Source organism: Sciurus carolinensis, chromosome 6 (genome assembly GCF_902686445.1).
Source record: "Sciurus carolinensis chromosome 6, mSciCar1.2, whole genome shotgun sequence".
Taxonomy (NCBI): domain Eukaryota; kingdom Metazoa; phylum Chordata; class Mammalia; order Rodentia; family Sciuridae; genus Sciurus; species Sciurus carolinensis.
Window position 1 is genome coordinate 10,698,695 of NC_062218.1, and position 12,571 is coordinate 10,711,265.

Sequence of the window (12,571 nt, forward strand, 5' to 3'; positions counted from 1 at the left end):
TGTGGGCAATAGTTAAAAAAACACTCTTTTGTGGAGCCTCTGACTGAGGGCAGTCAGGTTTTGGAGAAAATATAAGAGAAAAGGTCTAAAAGATCAAAAAGGGCGTCAATAAGATCAGGGACAAACAAAAATAAAAATGAAAGTGGGTGTAAGGAACAACTTGTTAGAAAGAGGGAAATCAGTTTAGGGGAGGGTCCCCCTAGGCAGAGAGCTCAGCAGCTCCATTCCTTAAAAGTAGTAAAAAGTAATGTTTTGTGATTTTCTGCATTCAAACCTAACCTGATTTCTCAACCAGGTAAAAAAGGGGTTAAAAAGTCCTGGGTGATCCTCCCTCCCCCTGCCACATTGGAATGTAACTACAGCGTCTCAAGGAGAAAAGGGGGGTAACCTAAAGATAAGAAGAAAAGAAGAAAAAAAGTGTCCGTTTTAAATTCCTGGGCCGCTGCATAAAACTGACTTATTCTTCAGGATTCTTGTTTTGTTTTGTTTTTTTTCTTTAATGCTGTATTTTTGAGCTCATAATTTTAATCCTACATACCTAGGTTAATGATTTTATTTTTGATCAGTTCTATTTTTTATTCAACTGAAGTTTTTTAAACAGCTGTTTCATTGCAATGAACATTCACCTATAAATTACAAGGCCTTTGATTTTGTGTTATTTGTATGTCGTACTGTCTGGTGTTATGTCTTATCTGCATCAAAACTGAGCGCTCTTAAAATTAAAATTTAAAAATGGATCCAAATACTTTTATTCACGTGATTTAAAAGGGTTCAATTTAAATTGGGTAAACTAATAAAAGTAAAATATTTTTAAAAATAACTTACAAGTCTCCAGGTGGTCAAACTAATGAAATGTTAATGTTAAACAATGTCTAATATCAATTGCTTCTAGGACTTTTCTTCAGCAGGAAAGAGGCAACGGATCCTGTTCAGGACACTTGTCTGATATCTTGGTTTTTATAAAATAAATAAATTGGAGTTAACATGTATGGGATTACTCAAATGTGTTTGTAGAGACGTCTGGTTAATTTACAAAGTTAAAATGCTAATTGTTAAATAACATCAAGTACTCTTAACTCCTCAAATTTCATGGGGTATCATACTTAAACATTATTGGTGTTTTCATAGGTTGGTAAATAAAAGGGTTTAAACTTGCTTTGTGTCATCACTAAACTAAAAACAAGGTTACTAAGAGTTATATCCTAACAAGTGGAATTCTATATATAAAGGGTCCCAAAAGTTTCAACTGTGTTTCAATTAAGAGTACTATAAACAACAAAATATTTAATCTTATTAAAATAGGGTGATTTATCTAAATTCAGAAATTTCATAAGAGTTGTTTCAGAATGTGAACAAAAAGGGGTCAACAAATAGGGAAGAGAAAATAAAAGGTTCTGGGTTTAAAAATGTATTTAATAAAAAGGAAAAGAAAATGTTTCTGGATAAAAAAGTCTGTGTGTAACAAAGGGCAAGTTTCAACAAGTCTGTGTGTAACTAAGTTGGTTGTGTGTATGTAAAACAGCTAAAGCTATTTAAGGTTTTTCCTAAGGTGAAATACTAATGTTCTGATATAAGCCAAAGTTTAATCTATATGGTAAAATGACATGGTAAAATGACAAGGATTTCTTAAAAACACTAATTTACTCTTAACTTTGTGTCTCTTAAGTTTTATTCTTTAAAACAATTGTCTTAAAAATAGGGGTTTATACAATTATGGTTAAGCAACTGTTAAAGATTGTACTACGTTATAAAGTCTAAATTTTTCTTTAAAAACTAAAATTGGTAAGAACCAATTCCTCACTAAAATTAAAATAACTCTAACCACAGATGTACCTTATAACCCACAAAAACAAGGTATTGTTGAACATACACATCTCACCCTCAAAAATGTTCTTTATAAACAAAAAGGGGGAATAGAGGAGACCTTCAGGTCCCCTAAAGATAAACTTTCTCTTTGTCTCTTTGTTTGGGGTTTTTTTTAACTCTGTGTAATAAGGGTAACCCGGTGCTTTACTGGAGCTGCGGCTCAGTTTGTGTGTTTCCACGGAATAAACTAACTTACTACCTCTTTTTAGTCTCTTAGGAGGAACAGTTCAACTATGTAACAAAACAACTGCTTCTCTCAATTGTACTTCAGATTTGTGCTATCCCTCAATGTTAAAATGCTTCTAGGTTCCTGCTGGCAGACTTAATGTGTGTTCCTACCTTCCTACCAGTCCCAGTCTCTGTTACAGATGCAAAATTGCCAGTGTTACTATCAAGAAACAGGAGAGAATTTGACATCACAGCGGCTATGGTCACTGCAATAGTGGTTTCTGCAACAGCAGCACTAGCAACTGCCATACCTACAGCAACAGCAGTCAATCACTTGGCCAAAAATATAGCTGCAGCCTTACAGACTAAAGAGACCCTAAACCAACATCTAACAGCAGGCATACTCCTTATGAACCAGCGAGTGGACTTACTTCAAGAACAAATGGACATTTTACAGGAACTGTTAAACGTGGGATGTATTTATCATCTGGCGGGACTGTGCGTTACACCTGTAGCTTACCATAACTTCAGCTATGCAGCAAACTTGTCTAGAATCTTGTCTGCTCAGCTACAAACAAACTGGTCTTACGAATTTGATAATCTTACTGCTATTCTTAGATCTCAAATTGTTAGCCTCAATGCTACTAGAGTTAATGTAGCCCCTATGTCCGAAGTGCTAAGTTGGCTATCCTCTTCTTTCAGTTTTGTAAAACAATGGGCAGGTATGGGAGCCTTTTGTATGTTCATGGTTGTTGCTGTTGTCTTCCTCACACGCTTTATCATGCGCATGCGCCTAGATCAAGTTAGAGATCGTATCATCTTCCATCAGGCCATAGCTGCCCTAGAGGCCGGCAGTTCCCCACAAGTATGGCTCACGAGGCTGGATCGCTAGCCAGACGGGTAAGGAAGGAGGTGACCACTGTACCGACCTAAGACAGGAGCTGTAGCATGCTCTGCAGTTATCCGATGACGGGTAAGGACGGTGGTTGACCACTCCGCCTAAGACAGGCACGGTCCCGAGCTTTCCTTTTCTTTTTAAAAGAGAAAAGGGGGAACTGTCGGGGTTTCGGCCGGACCCCTGGCCCTAGGTGTGGCAAGGCTAAGATGGCGCCTGGCAGTGAGCCAGAGCAGTTAACTTTTGCACAAACAACTGACATTATTTTGAGGAAGTTCCAGGGATTGGCTAAGCTCCCTGATGGACAGTACAGGTCCACTATATGCCTGCCTTCGCTGCCTGTATATGTTAATGCTCTCCCCTCGTGCTCAAAGGCTGATTGGTTACAAGTACTGTATATATTGAAGTGTAAGTTCCTCAAAGAGGGAACAAAGAGAGAGAACAAAGAAAGAACTATGAGGAAGAAGCGCGCAAAATAAAGAGCTCAAAAGAACCAGGCCTGTGTCTTATCTCTCTGCGGGCAGGGAGTGCGATATTTTCTGGCCTGTTGGTCCAGCAAATGGGCCTGACTTAGCCTCCATGTTAGTCTAATTCTGGAGCACTATTACCCATTACGAGGAATTCTCTTTACTCTTAGTCCCCGTTGCTGGGTTGAATTAGGGAACGTAATTATCATTATGTTATGTGCTAGGTTTCTACATGGCAGGCACCTCTGTTGTTTTGTTTTGTTTTCAGGATCTGTACTGCTGGGGATTGAAGCCAGGGCCTCTTGTGCACTAAGGCAAGCAATCTACTGAGCTACAATCAGACCTCCCACTTTTCAGCATTCTGTCTGGGGTTCTCTGTCTTTCTCCATCTGTCTTTTAGAAAACTGACTACAAAGGTCCCCTCTGTGAATTAAAGAGGACAACTCAGGCTCTTTTCCCCCCTCAGAGAAGGGTCCACTCAGGACCTCCCCACAGAGAAGTACATATTTATCCTCCCACCTTAAGTCTCCAACATGGAACTAAGCTGGGCCTCAGTCCTAGGCTTTAACAAAATGGTCCTGTGTTCAAGAGCAGCAACCTCTATCAGAAAGATCTGGAGAAGGAGGCTTCGGCTCTGTCTGTAGTCATCGTATGCACACCAGAAATGCAAAGGAAGAGCTACCCCGTTGTATGGTGGTGAGATTGACAGGAGCAGGGAGTTTCCACGTGCGGTGTGGAGCTGCAGGCCAGCATTCTCCTGTGTGGATGTGTGTTTACAAGCAAGAAGACAGGTGTTCCTCAAGGTGCATCTGAGGATGAGCTGCAATGATAGTAGAGAGATGGTTGAGAATTTAGCATTTTTAGGCCCTGGTTAAAAAAAAAAAAAAAAATTCTTCCCAAACGGATATTAAGAAAGCAAGGGTACGATACACGAGAAGGGAATGCATGAAAGAGAATACCCAGTGTAAGAGGGCCGATCCTTTGCATTGGTAGTATTCTCTAATGTCAAAACTGGGAGCACAAGTGAACCCTAGGAACTGAGGAACATTCTGTAGATAAATTGCCAGTATCTTGATTACAAAGATAGGGATTTTCCAAGCCAATGAACAGTTTCCCTACAACACAGAGGGCCAATCTGGGGAGGAACTCAGCCCCTTCAGGTGAGAGTAGATTGGGCCACGTCATTGAAACATGGTAGTATCCAGGCACTGTGGAATGGTGAACTGGGAGGAACGGGTGTTTGTAAGGCTTTGGGAAATAGGGATGTGTGCAAGCTGAGCATCCCTCATTTTTTATGTGAGAAAAGAATGCACTTTTCTTAAAATTTCTGTTATCTAATGATATCTTTATCAATATGCTTAACAAAAGTCTCATAAATTGAAAGAAAAATAATATACCATGCAAAGGATAATACAAGGTGAAAATTAAAGAATTCACAATGGAAGGAAAATAAAAGTAGTGTAAGATAGTTCAATTTCAGAATTTCTAATAAGCATGTGGAAGTATTATAATAATGCAACTTCAAACATTAAATATAAGCATGGATCTGAATTTATAAGCATTAAATTGTAAGTTATTAGTATCATACTATATAAGTTAGACTATTATAATAAAATATATGTGATGGATGATAGCAATTAGACTGGAAAGTTATGAAAGTTTGTTCAAAATCTGTGTTGTGCATATTACAGGTGCTCAGCATTTCCATACTCGACTTCATTTTGACAAGGAATCTATGAAAATCCTATCTGAAAATCAACTTGATGTAACAAATCAAAGAATTTCAATATATGATTCAACTATGAATAAATAATTTTAAAAATATAGATACATGATTAGGTTTAGAATCAGAAATATTATTTCCAAGTAAGAACTTAGATTAAAAAATATACAACCTCATTAAGAACTAATTTCACTAAATCTATAGATTAGGGATCTATGTTCACCTATCAAGTATATAAATTATGAATTTAAAGTTAGAAGAGTATTATTTAGGATAGGTAGATTTTAAACCTTTGGAGTAGGTATAGGTGATCTGAATGTCCAAATTCTTACCCCATGTGTCTATGTAGCAATTGATATAACAAAACATAAATCCTTTTTACAGATCATATCAAGCGTGTCAATATAGTTTATATTATTATTTGAGTCTGCTGTTTACTTGCTTTTAATATGTATGTAAGTGAATATAAATTTCACTCTAATGAAGAACACATGATTTAGACCAGTTTATCTGTGGTTTGCAAGTTATTTATTCCTAAAAATAAATAATATGAATATTTTTATTGTGGATTTAATACTAAGAAATACTCTTACATCAATACTAACTAACCTTATCTTTTATTTTTCAGGATGACAAAGAAACTAATTATCCATGGAAGGCCTTGGGATTTTATAATAACAACTAATCGTTTTTTCTTTTAGCAAACACATTGGCAGGTAACCGTCACATTTTTAAGTTTATTGTTTATTTAAATATTTGTAAGCTAACAATATAAATGATTTCTGATAAATGTGAATATGCTACTTCACAAAGTACATTTTTAAGAGACTGAATCTTCCAGTAAGCAGAAACTAATCAGGCTCAGACTCATGCTCACGGCACCAAAGTTTTCCCCTCTTGAACAAAACAAGTGTATTTATATTGTATATTCTAAATATTTAAATATTTTAGGTATAAATAAATATTATGTAGGTATAAATTTATTTAGGTATAAATAAAATCTATGTATCCCTAAAAATTCATGTGAGAGACAGTGTAAGAACATTCAGAGGTGAACTGATTGCTTTGTGAGAGCTTTAACCCAATCAATGATAATCCCGAGATGGGTTAACTAAAGGTAACTGAAGGCAGGTAAGTGTGGCTGAGGAGGAGGTGGGTCACTGGGGTGTGCCTTTGAGGTGAATGGAGTCTCTCTTTCTGCTCTCTGTTCATTCTATGAGCCACTTCCCTCCATCACACCCTTCAGCCTTGATGTTCTGCTTCACTTTGAGCCCTGAATAATGAAGCTGACTATCTATGGATTGAAACTTCAAATAAACTTTTTCTCCTCTAATTGTTCTTATCAGATGTCTTATTCACGGCCATGAAAAGGGTGACTGAAACATAAATGCATATTTATTTTTCTTTTGCTTTCCTCTGTTAGTGACATTACAATAAATTTTCTTCATAATGCTGCCTTGCATTTGTAAATGAAACACTAGCACAATCGACACAGTTTTATGATAGAGATTACAATTAATAAATAAAGTTGTTATTATGGTGCCAATTATCACATTTAATTTGAAGCCAACACTCCCATTACATTTCTTCTCATCAGGATTATCAAATCAAAACATTAAATATGACTCAGTTTAGCTCTTAGCAAACAATATCTCAGGCAAGAAGAAATTTGCTCAAAATGATTTTGTAAAGAAATTGAGGAAATGGAATTAGAGATCCAAAGAAGGTAATGAAAAATGTTCTAAAGTAGCCTTTTTCTGTTTATATAATTTAAAAAAAAGCAATATGTGCTTAAAAAATTATTCTACTAATGAGGACTATGTCAATAATGTATTCAAAAAATACAATAAAACAAGAGAGTGTGTGGCATATAGTGCCCAATATCCTGAAAGTGAAAAACATACTCTTTTATTATATGTATCAGTAAATAATGCAGAATTTTTGAATTCAGAAATAAAAATGCCTTCAGTTTTATTTGAAAATTTGTGTATATAATTCTTGTCCCTAAAACCTTGTGACCACAAATGAATTCATACAGAGTGAAAAACAAGATATTAAATCATTTGAAAATATTGAAGGAAAATATTGTACAGTCTTGGGGTGGAGTGAATCTAAACCTGAATATATTACAGCATAAATAAAAGCAGTTAGATTCCCAAAAGAAGTAGGATTTTCCAAGAGCAAAATGGCAGCTGATGAAGGTCTTGTTGTTAGAAGCTTTTAGATCTCCTAAGACCAGCTGCATACACCTGTGATCTTGGTCACTCAGGTGGCGGAGGAAGGGGAATTGCAAGTTTGAGGGCTGCCTTGGCAATGTAGAGACCCTACGTGAAAATAAATGAAAAGGACTGGGGAGGTAGCTCAATGGAAAAGTTCCACTGGGTTCCATTCCTTGTTAGCCAGCTCACCTGCCAAACAAAAGCATGTAGACTTCAAACACAGGGCACTTCACATACAGAAGCTAGAACTTGGATAGAATATTCACAAAAGAAGGAGGAGAGAGAGAAGCAGGGATAAGCACAGACACCGGAAAGAGTGTGTGTTGGGTGGGTTGGAGTGAGCCCCAGCAAGGAGAGTCTGGAACAAGTAGACACTGGATGTATGAATAAACTCTGCAGCCATCTCCAGCTAATACTTCAGCCTCTATGCATGGCACAAGATAAAAGAAGCACCACAAAGAATAAAATGTCCACACTCTGAGATGCTAACCAAGAGGGAGCAGTTCCTAATTAAATTATTTCTTACTGCAACAAACAAATGAGAATCTTAACAGTATCTAGTTGAATATGACAGAATTCAGACAGTCCATAGCATAACCTTCACAATGTATGCAGCACAATTTAAAATTGTTGGACTTAAAAGAAGCAGAAAAATATATCCCACTATCAAAAGAAAAGATAGATTCCAAATTGAAACGACCTGTATTTTGGAAATAGCAAGCTAGGATTTCTATATATATTTTTAAGAATGCTCAGGGTTGTAAAGAAAAATGCCTTTCCATGAATGGTAAAGGTAGAAAACTAGAAACAGGACAAAGGAACAGTAAATACAGATGAAAACTGAAGAAGTGGAAGTACATCTCAAATGAAAATTTACTGACTGAGATTAAGAGCGTACTGCGGATTACGCCAGGGTTGGTTCCTCCTGAAAGCTGAAAGTGAAGTTCTGTCTGCTCCATGTCATCACCGGGTGTCCTATCGGTGAACTGGGTAACAAACTACTGTAGACTGGGTGGTCTCAATAAAAATGGTTCACTTTCCTTAGTTCTGAGAGCTGGAAATCCTTAGATCAAGTACTGGGAGTTTGTGTGCTGAGAAGCTGAGAGCAGATGAGGCATGCTCGCTCAGAACCCTTCATGCAGGGGCTAAACCCATTCCTGAGGGCTCTGCCTTCCTGGTCTCAAAGCTCCACCTCCAAATAGCATCGCATCGAGGGCTCATTTTCAACATATTAAATTTAGGGGGACACAATCATTCATTACTTGTCACCTAGCGTCTGGTAGTGGTTGGTAATCTGTGATATTTCTTAGCTTGTGGAAGCATTTTCCAGTCTCTTCTTCATCTTAACATGTCATTCTCCTTGTGAGTAAATGTCCAGAATTTCCCTCTCACTAAGGTCCAGTTACATTGAATTAAGGCCGGCTCTGATGACCTCATTTTACCTTATCTTATCATCTCTGAAGTTCACATTCTTTGAGTTTATACAGGAACACATAACACATCCTAGACTCTAGTGCTCAACTTTGGGGAGAGGAAGTAATTCAAACTACGATGGATTTACAGAAAGGAGTCAATAATATAAAAGTAGGTCAATGGAAATCATCTCAAACAGAGTTACAGAAAATGAAGACATAAAGTAATTCCTCCTCATAGAATTTTGGAATAATAGTAAAATTTTAACAAAAATACAGTAAGAATAATATCAGCCAAAAGAGAATAAGAGAATTAAGAGAATGTGGCATAAAGCAAGGAAGGCATTTGAAAAAGAGAGACTGATAATTTCACAAATGAACTAAAAAGACAAGAATTTACAAATTCATAAAGATTAACAGGCACCAAAAGAATTGAAGTCAAACTAAACTAAGACAAACATGATGCTAAAAGAGAAAAATAAAATCCCAAAAGCATTCAGATGAAACTGTACCTGACCACAGAAGAGCAAGCAGGAGTTCCTATGTAAATAGTAGATGCCTTTCAGTGAAGAAAAAATACCCTATCTATCTGAAAAACTAAACAATTCCCCAAATACACTTCTAGGAAGTGCTGTAATGTTTCCAGCTTGTATAATCAGCATAAATAGAACTATCATAGATGCAGAAGATCAAAACAACATCATAAACAGCTACATTACATATTTCAATATTGAACAATTGCAAAAATTGATGAGTACAATAACAAAAGCTAATTTCAAAGCATTGTAATCATTTAATGTTTTTCAATCACAATTGAATCAAATTTTAAATTAATTAAAAAATTAAAAACATAAGTCAAAATGAGTTTCAGAATAATCTGTAAGTCAAACAAAAATTTAAGACACTATTTCAACCTGCATAATAATAAAAATGTAAGCATATACAAATCTGTGGGATATACATAAAACTATGATTAGAGGGAAATTTATACTCCTAAATATATAGAATTTCTTCTTTACAACAAATACCTTTTGGATATAAAAATGAGAAAAATAGAAAAATGAAAATAAAATCAATTATAATTCAATTTAGCAAAATTGTTATAAAAATAGCAAATTGAAATTATGCTACTAAAGTATTGATGATAACTATGAGATGTCAATTGAACTTACATTATTCCCCCAAAAAAATATGAGAAGAAAATTCTTCCAAACACTTCTTATGAAACTAGAATTACCCTGATACCCAAACCAAATGTGGACACAGCCTAAAAGAAAATAATAAAAGCCAATATCCTTGATGAACATAAATGCCAAAATCATCCACAAAATGCTAGCAAACTGAATTGGACAGCACATGAAGACATTATTCCATTTCCCAAGTAGGATTCATTTCAGGATTGCAAGGACGGTTCAATATTTACAATTCAGTAAGCATAGCAGATGACACAAACAGAATGAAGGACCCAATTTTATATGTAGAAAACCCCAAAGACTCCACCAAAATGATTAGAATTAATAAATGAATTTAGCAATATGGTAGAAAACCAAATCAATATTTGACCTACTTTTATAGGTCAAATATAATAGTATTGCTACAGGCCAATAACAAATGATCTTGATTTCTAAATTGAGAAAGTAATCCTGTTTACAATACATGCCAAAAAAATAAAAATAAAAAAAGTTTCTGGGCAGCTGCCATATTGTTCTCCATGGCACCTGTACTAATTTCCATTTTCACTAATAGTACATGAGAGTTCCCATATACTCACCATTTGTTATTTTCTTCTTGTGATTTTATTTATTTGTTTAGATAATAGTCATTCAAATTGGGAGATATCTTGTTGTAGTTTTGATTTCCATTTCCCCAATGGCCAATGACATTGAGCATTTTTCACATATTTCCTGGTCATTAGTATTTCTTCTTTTTTTCAATTGCCAATGTATTTTTTAATGAATAAAATACACTAAAATAATTAGCAGTATGGTAGTAAAATTACAGGTTACTTTTCAATATTCAATATATATTCTTTATACATTTTTCCTTCTGTATGATTCATAATTTTATACTTTCTGAATTTCACCTAATAAATATTCTTATAATCAAAATATAAGATTTAAAGTTAGAAAGCAAATATTTGTTCCCCATAGAAGTTTCATGCAGATAAGAAAGTATTTCTTCTTTTGAGAAGTGTTTATTCATATCACTTGCCCACTTAAAAATTGGATTGTTTGGATGTTTGATTTATTTATTGAGTTCATTAGATATTCTGATCCTATATATATTAATCCTTTGTCACATGGATATGACACTTTTTTTTTCCCACTCTGTTAATTGTCTCCTCTGCTGAGCAATTGCTCTTCAGTTTCAGAGATTTCCATTTTTTCTATTTTTGCTTTCATTTTCTGTGGTGGGGGTTGTTGTATTTAAAAAAAAATCATTGCCTTTGCTGATATCTGAAAGTGTTTCCCTGTTTTTTAATAGTTTTAGGTCTTACCTCTAAGCCTTCTATACACCTGGGAACAGATAAGTCTTGTAGGGTATATTAGTCACAGCAACTTGAGACTCATTAGCACAAAAAGTGGACCATTTGATGATGCTGGCATGTGTTTATACCTATGAAACCATCCTCACAACCAGATCCATGAAGTCAAAACTACCTTGAGGTCTTGTAATCTCCCTCCCCTTACATCTTTCAATTCTCAGACAATGCTCTCTTCTGTGTCTCTACAGATTACTTAGAATTTTCTAGACATTTTACATAAATCCAAGTATTTAGTTTGCATTTATTGTTGAGGGTTTTCATTTATTTATAATTATTTTGAGATTAATTTCAAATCTATTCTTTTGAATGTATGAATAGCACATCATTTGTGTTTATTGTTAAAGATTATTACACTGTTCTGGAATGCTACTGCACTTTCTAATATTTTTATTAGTGTATTTTAGTTATATGTAGGAGTGGGATTCATTTTGACACATTCATAAATGTATGTAACATAATTTGTTCCATTTCAATCCCTAGTACTTCCCTTATACTTTTAAAATCCATTAACCAGTTCAGAAATATTTACCAATTGGTGTTTGTTTACAGTTTTTAGCTATTAAAAATAAGTCTTTAAATAAGATACAAAATAGGACTGTGGATGTGACTCAGTACTCCAGTGTCACTGAGTTCAGTCCCTGGTAACCCCCCACCCCCCGCCACACACACACACAAAGATCCGAGATTTTTCCACCACATCTGTAATTGATCCAGTACTCTTTGTTGATAATTTCATCCTTTCTCCTTGAAAATGTCTTGCACCTTTGTCAATACTAGTGTATCTTGTATATGAGGGTCTATCAATTAACCTTGATTCCAATGAGAAAGCATATAGTTACACTATGTTTATTTACAATTCATGGATATGAGCTCTGGGAGTATCCCACCTATACCTGGTGGTTCTCCTCAGTCAGTTGCAATAGTTTCTTCACTTGAATGCACTGATCAGTATTCAATGGAACACCTGAGGAAACTTGCCAGATCCTTGTGTCCATCTATACAGTTCCCTTAAGAAGTTCTCTACTGAGTCCTCAGTCAATGAATTGCAGCTACTTTTCTATCCCCAATACTTAACTTTTTTGCCTAAACTCAACAAGATTGCTATGCTCACTTCATGTTTTCTGTTGCCCTGTATTATAACTTGGAAATTCTCTGTAATCTATAATCCTTTCCCCCCTTGTGTCAGTGATACGTGTCCAGGGCTGTAAGTTCTTCAAAATTTGAAACTGTTTCATATGTTTGATTGATGTTTTGCTTCTTTAAAGATGGAGGGTAA